Consider the following 21,436-nt stretch of genomic DNA (forward strand, 5'->3'; position numbering starts at 1 on the left):
AAAAAATGTGTAATATATGTAATCGTTTATTTTACAGTGCTAAGTGTTTTAATTATCATCAGCGACAGGGGTCGTATCAAGGTCATCCAACAGTTTGTGAAAGTGTACAGTTTTGTTCAACATATAAAATTATTATTTATCCAAAAACTTCGAAGCATGAGTGTGGTAAGACTATGTGTGATATATGTAGTAAATTATGTGAATCTGGACATTTATGTTTCATGCCTGTGGCTAAACCTATAAAGGAATCTAAAAAGTACACAAAATTTATCTACTACGACTTTGAAACACGTCAAGACGATAAGCTGCAAGCCAGTGCTTCCGTCAATATTCACATACCTACTTTATGTATAGCTCAAGCTGTTTGTAACTTGTGCTGTAATAATGAAGATTTAAATCTTAATCCTAATATAGTAAATTGTATTAATTGCGGTATAAGAATTACGGAATTTACTACATGCTAAACGTAAAATGCTAACATCTAATCGACAATAAAACATAATTTCTTCCTTAAAATTAAATAAATTATTTGATTTGACTCTTTCATCATACCACTGTAAAAATACTTTTCTCTCTACCACATTCATTGTATCGGGACTATAATAATTATTTTCAGGCATAGGACCTACATAATTTTGATTTTCTGCTGTATTAAATAAATGCGGGAAATACCCTTTGTTCATTCGATCTGAAAATCCAAAAGCTTTAGGTAAAGCCGCTAAAGCCATAAGAATATAATTTAAACTATCAATAAATTTGATTTTTTTCTTATTTAGTTCCATTAACGTGATACTCGTACCATTTATTATAGTATCTATATCATCATACTGCTTAGCAATAATTTCAGTGAGAATGAACTGAACATCAAACCCTTTTGCATTATGCGCTATACATACAACTTTTTTACAATTTTTTAACTTACTTAATTTAAAAATATAGTTTACAAATTCTTTAACACAATTCTCACCATAAAAGATGGTTTCACTTATACCGCAATTAATACAATTTACTATATTAGGATTAAGATTTAAATCTTCATTATTACAGCACAAGTTACAAACAGCTTGAGCTATACATAAAGTAGGTATGTGAATATTGACGGAAGCACTGGCTTGCAGCTTATCGTCTTGACGTGTTTCAAAGTCGTAGTAGATAAATTTTGTGTACTTTTTAGATTCCTTTATAGGTTTAGCCACAGGCATGAAACATAAATGTCCAGATTCACATAATTTACTACATATATCACACATAGTCTTACCACACTCATGCTTCGAAGTTTTTGGATAAATAATAATTTTATATGTTGAACAAAACTGTACACTTTCACAAACTGTTGGATGACCTTGATACGACCCCTGTCGCTGATGATAATTAAAACACTTAGCACTGTAAAATAAACGATTACATATATTACACATTTTTTTAAACGTTGTGATCGCGCACGGAGGCTTTGCATAGCATTTAATACATGCCAGGGGACAATTCCTATGATCGTACGGGTTTTTATAGATCACACGACATGGTTCACAATAGTGTCTTGATGCTTGAAAACGTAATATTGTCTGAATATATTTGAAATGTTTTTCATCTGGATAATAAGCAAGCCTAAGCGTATGTGCAACATTTTGATTTTGTACAGTCACCTGCGCTGTACCATCGAAAATAACTTCATGTTGCTTATTCCCAGGGTCAGTTTTTAATTTGTAAACTATTATTGCTATTTGGTGTGTTGCGAAATAGTTTTGGAATTTTTCAACTTCTTCTAACCCACGTCCGTTTTCAGGTATGACTACATCGGCACATGCAACAAGTTCTAACGCTTGGTCACGTTGATATGATTTTATTTTATTTCTTGAGTTGCGTATGCGATTCCATTCTTCATGTATAGGCCCAGTTGATGCTTTTGCGGCTATTTTTTTTTTGCCCTACTAATGCTACGACCAATGCTCTTGGTAGACAAAGATTATCGTCATTACTCATTTTTATTACGCCAGGGGGTCTTTTTTTGTCGCATTCAATGCTATACTTTTGTCCAGCCATAGCTTCAACTATGTGTAATTTAATTTGAAAAGTATCAGTGACATTAAATCCTCCTGCACTTTAAGAAATTTTATTAACTAAATCCCATAATTCTTCAAACTTGTATCCTTCTATTGGTCTCATGCTTTGATATGCAGCATTACCCTGTAGCCCCTCGAAACGAAAGCTGAGATAGAAACGATTGTTACCTGCTCCACCCGCAGTCATTATTCTATCATACACCTCGCGAAAAGCTTTTACTGTCCATTGAACTGCATTATCTCCCTGGGGTACAGGACTTATTCTGAATCTCATAGCATGAGTATTCACTCGATACTTTTCCAGGCGCTCTACACAGTCAAAAATCTGAATAAGTGGACGATCAGCAGCTGCATCTATCTCTGCGATGTCTCTCACAACATCATCTTCAACCCCATCGTTCTCTGGTTCATTACGGCCACCATTATTTTCTACAATATTACCATCACCACCAACTTGAAACACATCATTATATCCTAATACATTTAGATTCAGCAAGTTATTATCATCAGCTACTCCGCCGCCATCTTGCGCAGTACCTTTACAAAATAAGATTTTTTAAATAATAATATTATTCATAACTCAAAGAGAAAAACAATAAAAATCAATAACATACCATCAAATAACTTTTCATCGAAATCATCAACTTCATACACTTGGTTTGAAGAAGGCCTATTTTCAAATTCACTAAGAATTTCGTCATATTCATTATTTACGCGGAAAGGAGACGGTATTTGCGAATTTAATTCTTCACTATTCAAATGCACTAAATTTTCCGGCAAGGCGTTTGACTCGAGAAACGCCTGTAAAAACTCGTCATCAATTTCCGAAATATCAAATAGATCCATGATGTAGGAGTGTTCGTAAGAGACTAATACATAAACTCATATCTTTAATCCAGTTAATCAAAGAAAGTTAGGAAAAACTTGAATCTTTCCCCCTCTACTCTCTTATACTTGGTTACCAGTTATAGTATACCTTGAGTTTGGTAGTTTTCAAAATTGATTCGTCACGACAGGTTATAGTATACTATAACTAAAGAGAAATAGTGTATATTTTTGTATAATGGAAATAATATTTGTATTTGTATTATCGATGGCACCATTAGTGTCTTTGTCTGCAGCATATTCTCCGACTTACCGGGATCATAGTTACTTTCTTACGGATATTACAGGGACACGAAAGATAAATACGCTTGCAATGATTGGTACTCATAATTCTGCCACATATAAAACTTTCTTACTGGCTGCTCAAACACAGCAATTGAACATAACTGAACAATTAAAAGCAGGCGTACGAGTATTTGACCTACGAGTACGTAGCATTGAAAATGTATTTGCAATGCATCATGATCTCGTATATTTGGGAATGATGTTTGGTGATATAGTGAACCAAGTGATAGAATATTTGAGAGAATATCCGTTCGAATTTGTGATAATGTTTATGCAAAAGGAGTACGTTAGTGAAGAGAACACAATGACAGAATGTGAAATCCTAGAGAACAAATTCGTTAAGCCTCTTGGTAATCTGTTTGTGCAATTTTGGTCAGTGACTGACACTATTGAAAAACATCGGGGTAAAATTTTGTTGGCTCGTAGAAATAATGGTTTTGGGAAATGTGTGGCGACTTTATCTTGCGAGCAACAGAATCAGTGGAAAATATCCCCTAGTTTTACTCGTGATGACAAATGGAAAGCTATAACCTCTTTTCAAGATAAAATGTTCAACACTTATTTCAAAAAGTCATGTTATATCAATTATTTATCGGCTCATGGCGGCACAATTGGTCCTAATACTATAGCTAATAAATTTTTAAGAGAACCTGTATATTTTCTACCCGATGAATATCCTCCCGGAATGAATTATAGAATGTCTAAATACTTTCGTAATCCAAAGAATACTTTGTATATAGTTATGGCCGATCATCCACTTCCTCAATTATTAGACAAGATTGTTAGCAGTAATTATGACTAAAAATACATATACCTAAAATAAAATCTATGTTTTTATAAGTATGAATGTGCGTGTGAAGAAAATGATAAATAAAAAAGAATAAATAAAAACCTGTTCTTATTCAAATTTACCCTCATACACCAGTTTTCCATCTAACCATTCCATTGTACCCCTGATTTCCCGACTCTCATCTAAATCCTGCACACCTGCATTCAATTTCTACACCCATCTCATTAATTTTAACACCTACATTCCATTACACACAATCACCCACGCCCATCTCGTCTAATATTTTTATACATCCGGTCAATTGTACCCCTGATTTCCCGACTCTCATCTAAATCCTGCACACCTGCATCCAATTTCTATACCCACCTCATTAATTTTGACACCTACAATCCATTAACCCCCAATCATCCACGTCAAATCTTTTGACAAGTCATTTGGGCCCCCGCGCTGGCAAAGGGAATTCCCTCTGACGTCACGCCGCCCTTTCCCCCTCGGGAAAACCCCCTAGGACCGGCGCCAGAGGCCGCAGGGAGGGGGTAAGTCCTGTCTCGCCAGTCATGCCCTCCTCTACTGATATTTTTAAAAATTTTCGTTATAGTTGTCAGATGACTTATGAGCTAGACCCGTTACACTATTTTACATCACCAGGACTTAGTTTAGATGCAATGTTAAAAATGACAAATACTGAATTAGAATTATTAACCGATCCAGAAATGCTATTCTTCATTGGGAAACGTATTAGAGGTGGAATATCTTAATGTACAAATTGATATGCGCAAGCTAACAATCGTTTTATGGGTGATGATTTCGATAAAAATAAAGAAGAATCATATTTAATGTACTTTGATGTAAACAATTTGTATGGGGGTGCAATGAGTATGCCATTACCTTAGAGCTCATTTGAATAGAAGGAAAATATTACTCCTGATAACATAAATACTTGATTTAATGTTTATCATTCTAAACGATATGTATTAGAAGTAGATTTAGAATATCCAATCAAATTACATGAACTGCATAAAAACCTACTATTGTGCCCTGAACACTTTGTACCTCTGAACTGGAAACAAGCAAAATTGGCAAAAACGCTTTATTCTAAAAAAAAATATGTTTTACATTATAAGAATTTGCAACAGTATCTTACTTTAGGTATGAAACTTCTGAAAGTTCATAGGATTCTCAAATTCAAACAATCGGCATGGTTAAAACCATACATTAATAAAAATACAGAATGTCGAAAAAATGCTAGAAATGAATTTGAAAAGAACTTTTACAAACTCACGAACAATGCAGTATTTGGTAAAACAATGGAAAATGTGAGAAAATATAAAGATGTTAAGTTAGTAATAAAATGGTATGGTAGGTACGGTGCGAAATCATTAATATCAAAACCGAATTTCCATAGTTTTACCATTTTTGATGAAGAATTATTATTAGTTGAGTTAAAAAGAGTCAAAGCTAATTTTAATGATCCGATTTACGTTGGATTTACTATAATTGATTTATCAAAAACTTATATTTACGATTTTCATTATAATCACATTAAAAAACAATTTAGTAAAGACGAATCAAAACTTATGTATACAGATACTGATAGTTTCATTTACTATTTTAAGATTCCGAATATATATGAAATCATCAAACGTGATATTAAAATGTTTCACACCTCTGATTACCCTCCAAACAATATTTATGGTATTCCATTAGAAAATAAAAAAGTTGTTGGCCTCATGAAAGACGAGAATGATGGTGAAATTATGAGCGAGTTTGTAGAACTTAGAGCTAAGCATTATGCATTCAGAACTCATAATAATATGAAAGCTAAAAAGAGAGCGAAAGGAGTCAAAGGCTCAACTTTGAGAACTATTAAATGGTATTGAAGATGTAGGAATATTCATAGGAAAGCTAACTTAAATTAAAAATTGTAAGTACAAAATTTCGTTTTTTTTCTCTAATTTATTTAAGAATTTCTTTACATATAAATTTTATAAAGTGTATTTTCTTCATCAATTGGTCTAATTACAAATTCAAATTTACTATACTGTCCTTCATCGTAAAGAAGATATAAAGTATCTTCTTCAATGAATTTATGTAGTGCCTCTAGTGATGCAGGATCCTTTTGAAAAACTACAGTAGTACACTTCGGTAAATAAATGCAAAATGCGGCATTGAAAACAGCCATAATACTATCGCCGAATTTCGTTGAAACAGATTTCAAGTCAGTGACATTGTATTCCTTATTCACGATCAGTTCTGACATTTTCGTTTTTGTTAAAATTTCTTTCAGAGTTGCAGCATTGTTTATTGGTGAGAGATCCTTGATTAAATCTGTAAAATAGATCAAAATTTATACCTTGTAACAAGGGATGCATGAATTTATATCATATAATAGTAAAGTTACTTACATTTCAATGTAATAATTCAAATTGATGTAAGCAAAATTGAGTATACTTCACAGTTTCTTGTCAAGCTTACACACACACTTAGAACTTTTCAAATTTAATTTTTTAGTCTTTAAATCCCCACCGCTTATTTTGTTCATGATTTTAAGTAAAAAATAATATTCAGTTTTATTCTGAGACCGCACAAGAGCAAGCTCGTAGCCATAAACACTCATGACTACGTGTATTTGTTGAAACTAATTCTATTAAATAAATCGCATACAAAACAGTTGCGGCTTAAAATATTACGACATCAGCTTTAAACCTGTCGCAAGAATAATCAGTGTACATCCAAAATGTGAACTACAATTTAATCTAAATGAGTGCCAAAAACTAGGTGATTCCATGGGAAAACAATTAATTGTATACCATTGTTTTCGAAAAAACCGTTTTTTAGCATTTCTTTCTCCCACGATATCTCGCGAACAAATTAACCGGTTTTAATGGTTGAGACGGCAATTGACGTATTCTATTGGGTCCTAGAGCTGATAATATTTTGGAATTTTTTAGCTCAGTTGTTTCAAATATATTCGCAAAAAACCGTTTTTAGCATTTCTTTGTCCCACGATACCTCACGAACGAATTAATCGATTCTTATGGCTAAGGCGGCAATCGACGCGTTTTATTGAGTTCTAGAGCTGATTAGATTTTAAAGTTGATCGTATAAGTCGTTTCTGAGAAATTAATAAAAAACTAAAAAAAAAAATTTTTTTTTTCGTAATTCGCCAATATTTTCGAGTCTACTTGATCAAATGATCTGAAATTTTTAGAAAAGTTGATGGCCAACAAGCTCTTTCGATATCCGCCTTAACCATCCAAATCAATTCATTAGTTAAAAAGTTATAGACCGGTCACACACATACATACACACACCCACACACACATACATACATACAGACACTCGGACATCATTCTGAAAATAGTCAGAATAGCTTCCTTAGACCTCAAAACGTCGACATCTGGTGAACTTTTGATTTTCGCAAATCGGGGTGAAAACAATAACTGCCCAATTTTTCGAAAATCGTAGATTGTCTTAGCGGGAAGATAAAAATGAAAAAAATATAAATTATTTTTATCGTTATTTCAAACTGCTATTTTTTTACTTATCCTACTCAGAATATTTATAGTTAACTTAAAGTAAAATAAATTAATGACGGGAATAGGGTGTGGAAGAAATTTTAATTAGTAAGAAATATTTTTTATTATTTTCTTTATTTATTATATTTTTAAAATTGAAATACAATCCGAATTATAAATTATTATTGTTTTATAAATATCATACAATTTTACTCAAACATTAACGTAGTTTTTTTTTAATTGTTTTGTTCTTTAAAATTTTTATTTTCTTATCAATTTTTTTGACCTTTCGAATTTTTATCTTTTGTGGTTTTTTTTTTCTTTTTCTCAACGTCAAATCTTCATGTTGAGACCCATTAATTTTTTCAGCTACTATAGCTGGTTCTTTGATTTAAGCGATCGGTTTTGATGAAGAGAGATATTCTAAAATCAGATAAAAAATAATGAGATCCAAATTTTGAAAATATTTCATTATTAATAATCATGAATTTACCCTAGTAGCAATGGAATTGGGCAAGATTCTTTGGCAAGATACTTGGAGAAGCACTTTGTAAAGAATTGGACAATTCTCGACCAAGACATTTGATCAAGATTCTTTATCCAGACTGGCGGCAGGCTTGGGCCAGTCTGTGACCAGAATTTCACCAGATTCTTGGCCCAGAGTCTTGACATAGACTTACGCGAGAAACGCAAAAGACGACTAGCACGCATCTATTCCCCTCCTTTCCACTTGAATGTGAAAAGTATAGTATTGCAGTGGTTCTCATTTACAGTCTAGTCAACAAGTTTAAAAATGTAATTTTTTTACAATTACGCATTGAGCTTGTAGTAATGCCTAGAAAAATTGATTTTCAGAATTTTTTAGCACTTTAAAAATTTCGGAAGTTTTTCAATAGATTAAGATGAAAAATTAAAATTATAAATAATGGGAATAGAATTCCAGAACTTGTGACAATTTCATAGAAAATTACTTCTTCTTTAATAATCGTTTTTTTAATTTTACGCTTCCTCTATTAATATTTGAGTTATTGCTATTAATCAGTCTCTCGTTTTCTCTATTTGATTTTGACTTATAAAAGTTGCTAATTTTATTTGTAAAAAAAATGTCTTGTCGAATTTGATGACGAATGTAATAAGCTGTCACTCGTATTTTTGAAAAAACTAGATTCATTTTCTACAGAGAACTTACTTCTCGACTGCAGTATTGTAAATGGAACGAATGTAGAATGAGAACCTCTACTCTATAGGATAGTCCCAAAGTTTAGCAATGGTAGCCTTTGATTTCTGGTCAAATTCTTGACAAATTCTGACCACAGTTTGGCTCAAGTCTTGACCAATAATCTTGGTCAAGAATCTGGACCAATTCTTGTACAATTCTTGATCTAAAATCGTTCTAAAGTATCTTGACCCATGTTGGCACAAGGCTTTTACCAAATTGCTACTAGGGTAGTGATTGTATATACCTATTCCATCTAAAAAAAAATGACTTTAAATAATCAAAAACAACTTCATTCTTTTTATCCTTCAGAAGTTCTCTCCTACTGAACTCATCTAAAAAATAGAATGAAAAATAAAAATCATGTAAAATTTGATTTAAAATTTTAACTTATTGTAATTACCTGAGCGCGCATACACCCACGTTTGATAGACAGACTCAAGATTAATATTCATGTGAGCTTCTCACTCAGTGATAATTCTTTGTAATGTTTCTCAAGTAATTTTTTTTAAGATTTCGTAAACTTCAGGTTTTTGTGCTAACGTTTTTTTCTCAGTATTGTGGTGCATGTTATGTTGCACATATCCTCTGCTTCCAACAATAAAATAAACTCAATATTAATACATAATTATATGATGAAGTTCATATAAATTTAATTGATGTAAATACCTGTATATGAAGATCGCCAAAACTCTGGGAAATCATGGACTAACGAACCCTGCTCACTGAATTGTGACAAATTTCCACGCAAACCGTGCATTTTCATATATTTTTCCTGAGATGCAGGAAACATATCTTCCCCCGAGTCTTCAAATAAATCTAGAGTTATACTAGCTCTATTTTTCTCCATAACAAGCTGGTGCTGCTTCTTAAACTCCTCACAAATAGCTATGAGTTCTTCATCAAAACCATCGTTTAATAGAGGATGCATTGCTCCTAATTCACTTGACATCATTAATATTTGATAACTTTTCACTGTAGGGCTCACTTCCAAATATAACCACTGACTGTTAGGTTTTGAATCCTCCTGCTCTCTATAGAAAATCTATCCCTGTACCCCCACCACAAATGACTTTACTATTTCCAGTTTTCTAACTTTTAATGATATACATTATTCATTTGACCGAATCTATCTCTTTTCCACAACAATATAAAGTCGCTGGATGAAAAGGAATGTAGTGCCGACCACTACTCCAATACTGTAATTCACATAACTGCATCTCTTCAATTGGTTTTTTTTTCGATTTCATAGTCAAGATTCAATGGGGGGTTTAAAGCTAACACTTTTGTGGTTGGGTTAAACTTCAATAAGTGAACAAGATATTCTAAGTCGATACTTTGAGATAATATATCCGCATTTTCAAGGATGCTAGTGCTTGCTATGCTGCTAAGTGAAGGAGGGTGATACTTAATCTTCCATGAACTGTGTTTTGACTTTAAACCTGTCGTGCAAATCATCAGTGTACAACCAAAATGTGAAATACAATTAAATCTAAATGAGTAGCAAAAATTAAGTAGCTCCATGGAAACCATCAATAATTAATTTTACGATGAAGAAAACCCTACTTTTTATTGCAAGTTCTGTCAAATCGAACACGGGGACTTTAAAATTCAGTTTTCAGAATTTTAAAATGAACGCTGCGTTATACTACAACTCCAGGATAATCGAATTTTTTTCCTTGCGGCGACTGCTAACTTTCTCAAATTATGCAGCACGAGAGTCAATCACTGGTTAAACCATCTACAAGGATTACCTTTAAAATATTATCTTGATTCTACTATCCATAATATATCAAAATATGTTCTAAAAAATCTGGTACTGAATACAAGAGAAGTTCCAAACACCTCCACAGTTATAAATTACCTAGAAAATCATTTCGATGAAATGTTTAAATTTAACGAAAGATTTACTTCAATAGAAGCAAATATTTCCGATCATGGATTTTTATTCTTCTGGGAACTAATTTATTCCCATGACGATTTGGTTCAACTCATCATCAAAGTTATCGATTTACAACAAACACATCGCTCAAGCCTGAACTACTACCTTGCCAATTACTCCATGGGTGATGAAGTCACCATCGTATAGAATTTTATTATAAGTTTATACTATTAAAATACATATACTTAAAATAAAATCTATGTTTTAATAAATATGAATGTGCGTGTGAAGAAAATGTTAAATAAAAAAAAAAAAACGAAATAAAAACCTGTTCTTATTCAAATTTACCCTCATACACCAGTTTTCCATCTAAGCATTCCATTACACCCAACAATCATCTCACCTGTGTTCAATTAAAATTATCAACGGCGCATCTCGTCAAAAAATTTTTTTACCAGCAGTCCATTGTACCCTGATTTCCCGACTCTCACCTAAATCCTGCACACCTGCATTCAATTAAAATTTTCTATACTCATCTCATTAATTTTGACACCTACATTCCATTACACAAAATCATCCACGCCCATCTTGCCAAATATATTTATACCAATGGTCTATTGTACCTTGATTTCCCGACTCTCACCTTAATCCTGCACACCTGCAGTCAATTAAAATTTTCTATACCCATATCATTAATTTTGACACCTTCAATCCAGTACACCCAGTCTTCCACGCCCATCTCGTCAAATATTTTGACAAGTCATTTGGGCCCCCTCACCGACAAAGAGAATTCCCTCTGACGTCACAGGGCCCCTTCCCCCCTCACCCTTTCCCCTCAGGAAAATCCCATAGGACCGGCACCAGGAGCCGCAGGGTGGGGGCTAGACATGTCTCCCCAGTTATGCCCTATACTACTGATGTCCTTCATCATACATTTTTTTCCTGCAATTATTCATTCAATGACCGTTCATTTTACAGTAATTGCATTGTGAAATATTTTTATTTATATTTTGATTAGATTCAATACTTTTTCTTTGCATTAAAATTCTACATTCTTCGATGTTATGATTATTTCTTCTGCAGAAATTACAAAATTTAATATTTTGATTAAAATTTCTCTGATTCTGGCATTTATTTTGTCCCGATTTTTCATCGTAGTTTTGATTATTTTTTTGATATTGATTTGGATTTTTATGATAATTATTTGTATTACGAATGTTGTGGGTAAAGTCAGTATTATTTTGAAAATTTTGTTGAGTGTGTGAGGTTAAAACGTGGTGGTAATCCTTACTTTTTGTTCGAGAATCATATACATTAAAAAAATTATCAACATTTCTCATTTGTTGTAGCTGTTTTTTTACCTTTTCGACTGATTTTGTCGCAGAGTCGAGTTCTGGGTATTTATCTTCTTGTAAGAAAATAGCAAATTCTGGGTGTAAACCTGATATAAATAAACGAATAGCAGTTTCTTTAGCTCAAGTAGCTTTTTCTGCTATGTTTCCCCTTCGGTATACTCAATTTCCGATAATGTACTTTGCAAGTGTTGGCTTATTCTATAGTTACCCTGATTAAAAAAAATGATTAAAAAGTATTTAAAATGATTTGTTTTTTAATCATTTTAAATACTTCTTAATCCTTCAAATCATTTCTAATCCTGTCTCTTATGGACATTTAACGTGTGAAATCATTTTAAATCATTTTTTTTAATCAGGGTCAAGTCTCTAACGCGTTTGTTTGGGCATTGTTGAAAGTTGTCAAATTCTCTCATCCATAGTGAGATTTCTTCACTTTGTCTAAAGTGTAAATTTAAAAATGAAATAAAGTCATCGATATTTGTCGGGTCTACGGTACTAATTCTTTTTAAAGGTTCGCCTTTACATTTTGTCTGTAATAATTTAACTAAAAATTCTTCGTCACTATCGTCTTTAAAAATTTTTTTAGCATTTCTACACGCTTTTGTAAATGATTCTATTGGGTAACCGTCTTTTGTGCCGTCAAAGTCTGGGATGGTTTTAAGAGAGTCGTTATAATCAATTTTATTAATATTACCATTATTTTGAGTTCTGTTAGGATTTATTATTAATTGTGGATTTGAATTTGCGATGTTTAATTTATTCATCTCCTCTCTTACGCGTTGCGGTAGTTCGGTTTCAAAATTTTCATTAAATGTATTATTTATTTGTTTATGATCTGATCTTAGTTTTTGAATTTCATTTACTAGTATATCTATTGTATCTTTTGCCTCTGTGAGAGAAACTTCTATAAGTTCTAATTTAGACATTTTTGTGAATTTATATTTTTAAATTTATATAACGCAAAAAAAAATTACAAAATTGAATGATATCGATAAATCGACTTACTACTTAGGAGACTGTAAAAATAATTTATGATTGATGCGAAGATCTTCGTTGCCGTCGGAAGGTTGATGGCGAAAGTCAGCAGGTATACACAATGTTGTAGATTTCTCAGCACTTAGGGTGCGTTCGACTAAGCGTTCACAACGCTCAAAACGCCTCAAAATCCTATCTAAATAGACGTGAACGACAAGTGGAATGCTCCCTTATTGGTGTTGAACTGTGTCCATCGGAAGCCGTGAATGATGATGGTAATTTCGTTGCATCGGCAGGTCAGCAAAAAAAACAATTTTTTAGGTTCTCTGCTCATTCGACTTAGTATTATTTTTAATTTTTATAATAGAAATTTTTTTTTTTTTTTTTTTTTATTATTTACTAACTTCACTCACTAAGACTTTCGACTTAAATGTTTAATTTGAAATTTTTGTTATTTTTTATTTTTATATATTTTTCTTCATTTTTTATTTCATGAGAGCGAAATAAAATTATATTTCAGATCTCGGATATTAAAAAAAAATTTTCGAATTTTTCTTCCAATTGTTCAATATTACTATTTCATTTTTTTTCATGATATGATTTTAGTTATTTATGAATTTTTAATTTCATTTATTTGAATTTTCATCATTATCCATTTCACTCACTTCAATTCTCACTTAATTTTTCACTTTTGTTTCACAATTTTACTTTTTTTTATGTCGATATAATTTCACTCTGATAACTTGTTGTCAATTTTTTTATAAAAAAAAATTTTTCCGATTTTTTAGATTTGACCAATCTATTCGGGGGCTGTTCGAATCCGTCGCTGCAACCAATTTTAATTATATATAAGTTGTTACGTCCTGGTTAATGTTTTGGCGCTGGCGTAGTTGAGCGGTCGAGTTAAATTGGACGTGATAAAAACTTACATATAATTATACATAATAATTAAGTATGGGTTTAACAGACACCATTTGGTGGTTGAAATAAACTGGTTATATTTATTTGTTATTAAATATCTGGATCTGTTTTATTCAATGAATAACGAGATAGTTTTAGAATTGTGAAACGTATACAATTGAGGTAATTTATGATATTGTTAGGTTATTTTCAACAATAGCTTCGAGAAGGTGAGAACAAAGTTAAGCGTTTTTATTCTGAGCCTGACTGCTCTCGATGATTCTATTATTCAGACTGACTTCTCTTGATCGAGAAAAACTGAAGTAACTCTTATCAATACGTTTTGGCATCAGACCCGCGCATCGATTCATATGAAGGGGTCATTCGAGATAACGCATGTTCTCGAATGATCTATTCTAATATTTATTGATAATACTTAGTTCTCACGATTTCTCCACTTTTGTTACTAACAAATCAGTCACTTATCTATGAACAAAATTTATCTCAAACAAAATAGTTGTTTGTGCAGCTGCACGTCTCGAGGATTAACTCGAGGCGTCAGCACTTATTCATATTTGATAAAATATAGAAAAATAACTTGGTCAACTATTATTCATATTCTAACTTTCAAATATTTTAAATAATATTATTCTATTATTAAGTTATATTATTCCATACAATTTATTAAATATTATGGGAATCACTTGATTATTGATATTCGATATAATTTGTTGGATTTCAGGTCGGTAATTAAGGAAGTAAAAGCTCACGTCATCTGCCATACAGGCTGGGACGTAACAATTATTTGCTTTTATACTGATGCTAAGTCATGGTAATGACTTTTGTATGTACTTCTCAATATCTCCAATTTCATAACTACCAGTAGGTATTTTAATTACTTTTCTTTTAACAGAAGCAATTCTTTTTGGGGTATATATATATATATATATATATATATATATATATATATATATATATATATATATATATATATATATATATATATATATCTATATATATATAAATTTTCCAACGAATGGTATTTTCGAACTCTACTCAACTAATTATGATAGGTTGTGACAAAATTCCATGAAAAATCGACCATGAGGACAAATACAATACCTAGATTTTTCAAAAAATCTACCTAAAAAATTACACAATTGAATAATATCGATAAATCGACTTACTGCTTAGGAAACTGTAAAAATAATTATTTAGGATGATTTGGGATATGGGTTATTGATGATGACGATGATGTTGTGAGGTAATTGATGTAACGGTAGGTGATTGGAGTGGAGTGATTTTCCTATGGAAGCTGGGGTTTGTATTGAAGATAATAAGATGGATTGTCAAAAAAAAGATTTACTGTTATATTATTTCTTATTTACTTAGATATTTTTTAACTTATTTGAACAATATTTCTATTAATTTACTTTTTTCTTCATTTACATATACTTTTATTCGTAATTACTTATAACAATTATGTCTAATAATTGAGGAAGTGGATGATCGGCCATAACTATATACAAAGTATTCTTTGGATTACGAAAATATTTAGTCATTCTATAATTTATTCCTGGAGGATATTCATAGGGTATAAAATACGCAAGTTCTTTTAAATATTTATTGGCTATAGTATTAAGACCAATTATGCCACCATGAGCTGATGAATAATTGATTTAACATGACTTTGTGAAATAAGTGTTGAACATTTTGTCTTGAAAAGAGGCTATAGCTTTTCATTTGTCATTACGAGTAAAACTAGAAGATATTTTCCATTGATTTTGCTGCTCGCAAGCCAAAGTCGCCACATATTTCCGAAAGCCCCTATTACCACGAGCCAACAAAATTTTACCCCAATGTTTCACAACAGTGTCAGTGACTGACCAAAATTGTACAAACAGATTACCAAGCGGCTTAATGAATTTGTTTTCAAGGATTTCACATTTTGTCATTGTGCTCGCTTTACTAACGTACTCCTTTCGCATAAACATTATCACAAATTCGAATGGATATTCTCTTAAATATTCTATCACTTGGTTCACTATATCACCAAACACCATTCCCAAAAATACGAGATCATGATGCATTGCAAAAACATTCTCAATGCTTCGTACTCGAAGATCGAATACTCGTACACCTGCTTTTAATTGTTCAGTTATGTTCAATAGTTGTGTTTGAGCCGCCAGTCTAAAAGTTTTATATGTGGCAGAATTATGAGTACCAATCAATGCAACCGTATTTATTTTTCGTGTCCCTGTCATGTCCGTAAGAAAGTAACTATGATCTCGGTAAGTCGTAGACCAGGCTGCAGACAAAGACACTACTCAAAGTCGGATTTGTAATGAGAGCGCAGTGTAGGTGAATTTTGACGATGAATTTGATGAAGAATTGGAGAACAACGCAAAATTTGTTGAAGAGCAAGAAGGTCTACGAGACATTAGAGAGGCGAAGAATCTGATGAGTGATAGTGATGATCACTTACTTCTGACAGCAGCTGAACAATATGAGACAATCAATCAGTTATCCGAAATTATAACAAAGGCTGAACTAATAGCCCGAGATGTATTTGGCGAATTTACCAGTACATCGGATGGACTCCAATTTGCAGGTATTTATAATTTATATTTATATTTATAATTTTCATTTGTGTTAAATAAAAAATTACACTTTATATATATTTTCAGAAGAATTTGTAGAGGAAATTCTTAGCAAGGAAAAAAAGTGTCTATGAATGAAGAACAGAAAAAGTTCTTCAATCAAGAAGAGGATATGTTTGCGATCTCGCAACCATACAGCGAGGAAGAAAACATCATTAAAAATTTAAGCCATAATGTTCAAGATGGTGATAGTTGGGAACTAAAATTAAAAAAAAATATGTGCAAACATTGTTCATACAATCAATTATGAACTTGGTGAACATATCACAATGGGTATGTTGGCAATTATAAATGAATATAATCATGATGGTAATTAAAATTTATTTTTCATTTATCTTTACATTAAAATTTTTAATCAATCATTTTTTATTTTTATAGGACAAGGAGGTCTCACTGATTTCATCGAAGAAAAAAAAATGCAAGTGTTTTTAAACTTTTAAAAGACCTGTTTTTTTTTTTAAATCACACAGAAGGGGACATCAGTCAAATTTTAGAGTTCGATGAGAAGTTCTTTTAACAACAGGAACAAAAAGATATCAATCAAATTTTAGAGCTCGATGAGGACCTCCTTCAACAACAACAACAACAACGACAACAAAGAGGGTCTTCGAAAAGAAAAATAAAAAATATTAAAATTGTAGAAAATAAAAAATTAAAAAAAAAGTTCACATAATCACCAAATTAGATTATGTAGCCGATGAATAATAATAATATAGATATATATGTATACATGTGTATATATATTGTAACGGGTTTTTCACCACCGGGGATCTACCGGAATGAAGTCCGAATACACTTACGATTATTGGCAACCTTGTTCAAAATTATTAGTTGGGCGCCAGGTGATTTTATAATCACCAAAAAAAAAAAAAAACAATTATCAAACTATACTCGGCTCAGGGTGGCGGATCGAGGAAAGGTCAGGCACTTAAGATTACGATAAATAATTAATCAGAATTAACACAAAATAATTAGTAGTATATTAAACAGAAAGTAATTGATCGGTACCACAAAAATAATCGGTTACAATAAAATATAAATGCCGTTGTCGGCTTGACTCGATATAAACGAAATTAAAATTGCTCGTAGAATAATATTGGATCAAAACACGACGTCAGTTCGGTTGTCGAAATAAAATAAACTTATTTTATTTTTCACACAAAATACTTGACGAATGACGTCAGAGTATTGTAAACGTAAGACTCGACTGCGGTACGAATGAGACACGGATAATCCGTAATTCTCAGAATGGCTCGATGAAATAAAATAAAATATAAAATAATATTTTATTTCGGTAACGCGTTCGATTTCACTATCACTCAGTTATTACGCGAAATTAATTATTTCATTAATTAATTATTATTGCACTTCACTCGTTGATTAACAAAACAATTCAGTCGTACACTTTGTTCAGTTTCGGGCCGAGGCTTCGACTTGTTCACTTGTTCACAAAACGGTTATTGTCGGTCGAAATTATTGGTCGCGATTAATTGTTCGTTGATCAAACTCGGATTGATCTTCAGTCGTAATTCAAATTGTTCGTACGTCGAAATTGAAATTGGTCGTTTGGTCGGGTCGAATTGTTCAAATAAAAAAATAACGTGGCCGTTCAGTTCGGCGTCAATCCCGGATCTCTCGTGACAATCCATGCGTTGGATCGCTTGCACGGTCGAAGTCGAAATTTTTGCTCATAGGTGTCACCAGAATTGGCTCACCGGATAACTATTTATTTTATTTAAATAATTTCAAACCTCGGGTCGATGTCGAATTTTTTCTCATATTACAATATATATATATATATATATATATATATATATATATATATATATATATATATATATATATATATATATATATATATATATATATATATATATATATATATATATATAAATATTTATCGACATAGTAGGGTATATTTCGAATGATAATTAACGGGCTAAATTCATCTATCTCTTATTCGAGGCATATTATGTAACTATTCGTGATATTTATAGATATATACTTTAGAGTAGTTAGTGCGTAATTACACATACTTATGAGCTCCGACATCCTTTGCATTGTTTAAGGATGGGTAAAGACCAGGTATCATAAGTATAAGTACTTACACATTCAAGCATACATGATTTGTTAGTGAAAATGTTAATTATAATTTTATTATATATATAAAAAAATGTATATGTTAATTTTTCTTTTTTTTTGTTTTATGTTTTACGCAAATTTTGTTTGTTTGTTTTCTCTCTTTTTCGAATGTGGTTAGATCTTTAGATTATGCGAATAATGCCAATTAACAGTTTGTTTAACGACGGTTAATAATTCTAATGTGAATATGTTTATTACTTGCCCTACTTCTGCATGCAGAGGAGTCGGCAATTTGTGAGTATTTCCTTGTTACCCTTATCGCTTGGTTAGAGGCTAGTTTCGTTTTAACTTTTTCCGTGAATTCTTTTGCCTTCGGATCTTGATTTTACAACCTCGTATCTTGGCTGTTTCGCGTCGATGAGCTTGTGTCTTGCGTTTATGCTCGATGTATGTAACTCTACCCCTTATGGAAACTATGCCATCCGTATACGTCGATGAACCTCGGTTTATTATACTGGAAATGGTAAATGGGTAATGTAACCTCGCACAGGGCTGGTGATCACATGAATACGAGCTGGATGGCGAGTATGGTTCTTCGTAGAATCTTGATAGATCATCCATAAGCACAAGGTAGCAGTAGGTTGAAGGCCGCTGATGGAAATGTCTGACTGTAATCAGGTTGGATAACCTGATTATGGTTTCTTCGAGGTAAAGACTAGTTCGAACGTCTGCCCATGGTATTTCTCCGAATAGCCGAAGAAAGTCTACTCTGTAAACTATTTCCTGGAAGTATTCTTGCTGGGCCTTCCGTATCCTGCGTTGTTCTCTGATGTGATTCATGCTTTTCCAATAAATTCTCATGACTGACATTTTGAGGTCCTTATCTTGAGCAATAACCCAAGCGGCGTGTATCTCTAAAGGGCTCGTTTTCATGTTTTCGTCAAATTATATAGGTTTAACTAGAATTTGTAAGTCGCTTCCTAGGTCTAGTAGGTCTGGGTGTTGTTGATATGATTTGCTACGGCGCAGTCGTCGTAATGCTCTGATGCGCGTTCGTTTATGTCAGTGATCTTGAAGAATTATTAAACAAACGATGTAAACCAATTGTATGTCCAAACCGAGTGAGAGATTTCTCGGAAAGTGTTTGGCTATTTTATGTGACATCGTGTTTTTACAAACGAAATGTTTTTAGCTGTTGATCCCGTATCCACTGTCTAAGGCAGATTGCATTGGTAAGTGAGCAGAAATAGTTCTTTTTCTGTTCTCGGGTTGTGCAAGTGGTTGATGACGTTCGAATAACGCTGAACTTAGGACAGTTGTATATTCAGTTTCTCTAGGTTTATTATATCACGTCTTAATACTTGCTGCAAATCCGTGGCTTTAATTTCTACTCTTGTGTAGACTGCACGTGCGTTTCTTGAGTATCTCTTCATAATTTCTAGTACTTGGTGAAGTTGTGTGTCGCCTTCTGACCAATGAATACCATGATGCTTGGAAGTAACCTAATCGTTTCTTTCATGGATCTTAAGTGGTAGTTTGTGGTATGGGAATGGTTGTTCGACTATCCAGTGACCTAAAATGTCTTCGGTGGTCGCAACTAAGGCGATTTCTTTCGGAATGAACTCTTCTTTATTGTCCCAAAATCCTTGGATGTCCAGCACAATGTCCATAATACCTTGAGAGGTATTATTTCACAGATGGAAAAAGGAGGTGTTTCTTAAGTTTTCGAACCAGTTTTGTAATGAGCTGACTCTGTAACTGTGTTGGACGCAGCAATGTAAGAAATTCTCAATCCAGTATTCTCTCAGAAACATTTTCCTAAAATGTCCGTAATGACTGGCGCGGCAAGCTTGGCCCAGGTCAGTTATGTCTAACGATGATGGAAGAAATATCTTGAAAGTTCCTAAAAATTTTTGATAAGCTCGAGGTTCCTCGATTGGGTCTATGTTGTATGCTACTTCGTTGGAAAAATCTTCGCAAAGAAGGTTATTTCGTACTCGTAGGGTTGTCCGTAATTGTCTTATAGCCTGTGCCTTTTTTCAGTGGTTTCGATAGATCAGGAAGGATGTGAGTTCACAGAAATCTTCGAAACTTTTGTTCCAGTTGTTATGTTCTTGGATCTTGATTATACTAGCGTCTTGTACCTCGTCAGTGGTAAGCCTATTGCCGAGGAGACCTTTGCACATAACTTTCGCTCGTTAGAGTCAAAAAGTTCCAAATCTTCGTGGATGTCGGCACACTGCTGATAAGTTACTCCGGTTTCTAATGTTCACAATTTATTCCTGATGTAACAAAAAATTAAGTTGTAGGTTAATTTTCTAGTCAAAAATGTTAGGTACCCCGATAGAATTCGTGAAATAAGTGCTATTCCATGCAAGAGGTAAGGAGTTAAATGTTTGTGTGTTTTGGGCGAATTAGTAGTTCGTAATTCTCTCTTTACTTGATCCAAAGTAAAGTCATAGGATAAAAATCCATATGAGTCGATGAGGGATACTTTTGTGTAGATGGTCGAGCTAAGAGGTTCATAGTCCCTTATTTCTGGAAACAACTGAGTTATATTAAGTCCAATGGTAGGTTGTGGTTGAAGCGGAATCTCGAGATCGGAATATGCAGATCCAACCAAGTTTACATAGCCAGTTCTTATAGAGGCTTCTTGGCTGAGGCTTAATGTTTCCGTGCCAGATATTTTTACGTATTCTGTAGATTTTCCTGGGTGTTGGACCTGAAGTAAGCTCAGATGTGTCATAGAGTAAATCCAACCTTTAATTTTCTCTAAAGTAGTAGGGGCAGGATCCTGCGAGACATGTCTAGCCCCCACCCTATACGGG

General features: G+C 32.7%; 1 long non-coding RNA gene across 1 annotated transcript in view; it reads left to right on the forward strand.

Moving 5' to 3' along the window:
- The window catches only part of LOC130671872 (uncharacterized), a 151,886-nt gene that overhangs the window by 49,951 nt on the left and 80,499 nt on the right, over positions 1–21,436 (forward strand). Inside the window, exon 2 of the long non-coding RNA XR_008990601.1 lies at positions 14,609–14,748. This is a non-coding gene — a long non-coding RNA (uncharacterized LOC130671872). The remainder of the gene's footprint in view (positions 1–14,608; positions 14,749–21,436) is intronic.

This window comes from Microplitis mediator, chromosome 7, assembly GCF_029852145.1.
Source record: "Microplitis mediator isolate UGA2020A chromosome 7, iyMicMedi2.1, whole genome shotgun sequence".
Classification (NCBI taxonomy): Eukaryota; Metazoa; Arthropoda; class Insecta; order Hymenoptera; family Braconidae; genus Microplitis; species Microplitis mediator.